Source organism: Fukomys damarensis, unplaced genomic scaffold, assembly GCF_012274545.1.
Source record: "Fukomys damarensis isolate Sample0158 unplaced genomic scaffold, DMR_v1.0_HiC HiC_scaffold_1, whole genome shotgun sequence".
Classification (NCBI taxonomy): Eukaryota; Metazoa; Chordata; class Mammalia; order Rodentia; family Bathyergidae; genus Fukomys; species Fukomys damarensis.
The window spans coordinates 47,674,036-47,678,715 of record NW_022900913.1 but is presented as its reverse complement, the minus strand read 5'-3'; the positions used below and the strand labels follow the sequence as shown (position 1 = coordinate 47,678,715).

Sequence of the window (4,680 nt, the reverse complement as noted above, 5' to 3'; positions counted from 1 at the left end):
ACAATTACAATATTTGGGATTCATCCATATGAAATGAAAGTCATGTCCACATAAAAACCTGTGCACAGATGTTTATGCCAGGTTTATTCATATTTGCCAAGACTTGGAAGCAACCAAGATGTCCTCCAATAAGAAAATGACTAACTAAACAATTAAACATTATTCAGTAACAAAAAGAAATGTACTCTCAAGCTATGAAAAGACATGGAGGATCTTCAATGGATATTATTAACTGAGAAGCCAAACTGAAGCCGAGTGTGGTGGCACATGCCTGTCATCCCAGCACTCAAGCGACTGAAGAAGGAGGACCTCAGTGAAGGAGGAGGAAGCCAACCTGGGCTACACTGTTTTGGGTCAACATGAAGTACAAGGCAAGACCCTGTCTCAAAACAAAAAGAATACAAACTAAAAAGGACACATACTATATAATTTCAATTATATGGCAGTTTGGAAAAGGCAAAATTATGGAGGCAGATCAGTAGTTTTCTGGGATTATAAAGTAGGGGATTAATGCACAAATGCAAAAAATAAGTCCTCTTTTGCAACCCACAAGTCATTGTTCAGAATGACTTTTGATATATGTAAGAAGAAATATTACTTCCAGGAACAGTGGTAACAAGCCTGCGATCTGGGACTCCTGAGGTTGAGGCTAGAGGGATGATGCCTGGACTATATAGTAAGACTGCCCCAGAAAACATAGCAAAAGCAAAAATTATGATAACCTAATACAGATTAAAGTGATGGAAAGTGAAAAAAAATTAAGTAGTGGGAAAGAACAGGTAAAAAAACAGGACTTTTAGGGCAATGGCCATGCTCTATTTGATATGGTTACACCAGATATATGTCAAAATGCAGAGTATGTACACCACCAAGAAATTACTTTGATGCAAACTGTAGACTTTAGGTGATAATGATATATCAGTGTAAACTTATTGGTTTTAACAAATGTACCCCTCTGAGGTGGAATATGGTACAGTACAGGAAAAATGTACATGTGTGGGTCAGGAATGTATGGAAATTCTCTGTAGTTAATGTTCAAGTTTGCTGTGAACCTAAAACTTATCTAAAAATAAATTCTATTATAAAAAGCAGAACAGGGCCCTTTCCAACTGTCTCTGCTTCTGCCTGTGAGTAGATTTCCTCCACCACACTCTTCTGCCATTATATTTCTGTATTGCAGCCAGGAGACCATGGACAGAAACTTCTGAAGCTGTGATCCAAAATTACAGAACAAAAAATGTTGTCTGCTTGAGACTGGTTGACGTTTTCCTGGTAATCCATGGCTGTTTTGTTGGTTACCTGGAAAAGCGAAAAGTTCTATAAGGTGTTTCAGGAAGCCTCGGGTTGATAGTTATCATAACAATACTGAAATAAACAACCATAAAGGGCAAATGAGTGGGTGTATGATGAATGAATGAATGAATGTCAGGGCAACATAAGAGAGCACTTGGAGAGGGGCTAAATTGAACTTGACGCTGCAAAGAGCTCAAAGTATCTTCTTAGGAATATTTAGCATCATTAAATTTTAATTCTGTAAAAGCTAAATGATGTTATAATCCCCATGAAATATCAAGACAAATTTTCATAACACAAGCTTCTTTTTCATAGTGAAATACTAAAGAGGAGCAATATAGCTAGAAGAAAAGAATAATTTAAACCATCATACAAGGCAAAATAATGAAAAAGCAATGGTGATGTTTACATAACCAAAATTTCAAACCAAGAGGAGTACAAAGAATATAAATTCATACCGAATTTAGTACATTATTAAAGTTATATCCTAAATTAGTGGGGACACAATTGCTGTGTCTTTAAAAAAATAGTGTGGAAAAATTGTACTCATCTGAAAAGATAATTAAGTTGTATATCTATTTCAAATTTTATACCATAGTAAATTCAAATCAGAATGAAACTGAAATAATAAAGTCACTACATAGGATTACAGGAGACTTCTTAATTTTTAAGTAGCATGGGATTTCTTAATATGACTCAGAAGTCAGACACTGTAAATTAAAGTAATAGTTTCTACAAAAATATACAAACTTTCTTCGTAGCAAATTCTGCCATAAAGTAAATATACATAACTACCAAAACTAGGAAAAATTCATTAATTCTCTCTTCACTCTTCCTCCTTGCATACACACACATGCAAACCTACTGACACATCTATCTGCAAATCTTATCATAGATAGAGCTAATTTTATTATTGTATAATGGCCCTTCCATCAACAATAAGAATATCAATTTTAGAAAAATAAGCAAAGGATACAAAAAAATTTTGTAACAAGAGAAATGAAATTAAATCTCTTGAGATATATTTTATATATTTGTGTATAATAAAATAATTGATACTACATCATAGTAGGAGTTACAGAAACTCTTATCTTTGGAGCACATCTGTGAAGGGTTTTAGCAAGTAATAGCTATTAAAAATAAGAATGCACATTGGGCCGGGGATTTACCTCAGTGGTTCGGTGGACTGCCTCGCAAGCACAAGGACCCGAGTTTGATACCCAGCACACACACACACGCACACAAATCAGAATGCACAGACACTTTACCCTGACAATTCCAAATTTAGGAAGTTATACATAAGTGCAAAAATTCTACATATAAATGCATATGTGGTATAAATATATTTATGCAAAGTGGCAAGTACAAAATTATATGTTTTGATATTATGCAAACTGGCAATAGAACAAAACAACCCAAAAGTCACCAACAAGGAAATAGGTGAATAAATAACACAAAAATATAAAGCTATAGAATATAACGAGATAGGTTTTTATGGACTGAGAAAATTATCTCAACATATTGTTAAGTGGTAAAACAAGGTGCAGAATAGTACATGTAGTATGTTTCCACTTGTGTCAACAGGGAAAGTGAATATATGTATTTGTACTCACTTAAAGCCTCTCTGGAAAGATTCAAAGATGAAATTGGCTGCCTGTGGGAAGTAGGAGAAAAACGTAGAAAGAGAATTTTCATTCTGAACCCGTGTGTACCTTTTACAATTTGAATTGCATGAATGAATTACCTACTGCCAAAAAAAAAAAAAATACACAATTCAGTTTAACAACAATAACAAAAATTGCAAGTAGGAGGGCTGCTTTCTCATTCCCTACTTACATATTAGTTTTCTGATCTATCCTTTCTGCTCATTTAAGAAGGATGAGCAAATAATTTGCCAAAGATGCATTAGGAATGAGCAGAGAGCAGAAGCCATGTACATCCGGGACTCATGAGTCACTATCGGCTGCATAGACACCAAAGACAACTTGAACAAGAGGCAGCAGTCGATAAGAATCTGAAGAAGTAAGACTGAAACCATCTCCATCCTCAAAAGACTGTATCAAGAGAGAGATCAACCTCCCATGAGAGAGCTCAGACATAGAGAAGCCTCTGTAGTTGGCAGCGGCAGCCAGTCAGTTTCAGCCAGGGAGGCAATGGTAGCCGCAATAGACCAAAACTGTACCAGTCAAGTAAGAGACAATTTTCATTCTTCCTTCTTCCTCTGCACTCTGACACCCCGAGGAAAAGGAGAAGATGGGAAGACAGGCGGAAGAAAGAGAGAGGAAAATAACCCTCTCCATACCTTATCCTTCAGTCCAGTCCAGAGAGTAGAGAAAAGAAGAGATAAGCAATAAGTTGGGCATGAGATAATGTAATTTTTTAAGGGACACATAATGGTACATACTTATAGAGTACACTGTAAAAATTTGATACACGTATGCAATGTTCAGTGACCCAATCAAGATAACTGGCATTTCCATTTTCTTAAACATTTATCATTTCTTTGTATCAACGAGCTTCAAACTCCTCTCTCCTAGTCTTTTATAAAACATAAAATAAAATGTACAATATACAATAAACTGTAACTGCGGTCACCCTACAATGCTACAGAATGCTTTAATTTTTTCCACTAATTTAACTTGGAATTTATTATCCAACATCCCTTTATTACCCCTTCTATTCCTGGCCTGGAGTGACCACTATTCTCCTCTCTACTTCTAAAAAATCAACTTTTTAAGCTTTCATATATGAGTGAGAATATTTGTCTTTCTGTGCCTGGCTTATCTCACTTACAGTGAATTAAGAGACATGGACTTTTAAATAGGTGTTTCTTTTACTCCCTTTTCAATATATTTTGACACATACAAAAACATAAGTAGACATGTTCATTATAAAGCTTGATAGTATAACAAACATCCATTAAACCACTATCCAACTGAAAACTAAAAATATTACAGTTTCATTTTAAATTGTGGTAAAGTACTCATAACATAGAATTTACAATCTATTTTGAGTGTACATTGAGAATAGCATTATGTACATCCACATTGGTGTACAACTATCACTAAAATTCACCCTCAGGATTCTTTTCATCTTGCAAAACTGAAAATATATACCCATTAAATAATAATTCTTCCTCCCTCCTTTCTCCTCTCTGGCAACCACCTTGGTACTTTCTGACCCTATGGATTTGACTATCTTATTACCTCATGTAAGTGGAATCCTATAATATTTGTCTTTCTGTGACTGCCTTATTTCACTTAGTATGAACTAAAGGTTTATCAATACTTTAACATGACTCCAAAGTTTGGAAATCACCCCAAGATATTACCAAGGGATAAGAAAGAAAGTTCAGCAGAATACAAGTGATTTAAAAATAAGAATATT

General features: G+C 34.8%; 1 non-coding gene across 1 annotated transcript; it reads left to right on the top strand.

The window, feature by feature from the left end:
• Positions 1 to 469: 469 nt before the first annotated feature.
• LOC117285533 lies at positions 470 to 596 on the top strand. Its single transcript, XR_004516608.1, has one exon. It is a non-coding gene; the product is annotated as a small nucleolar RNA SNORA40 (small nucleolar RNA).
• The last annotated feature ends 4,084 nt before the right edge of the window (positions 597 to 4,680 follow it).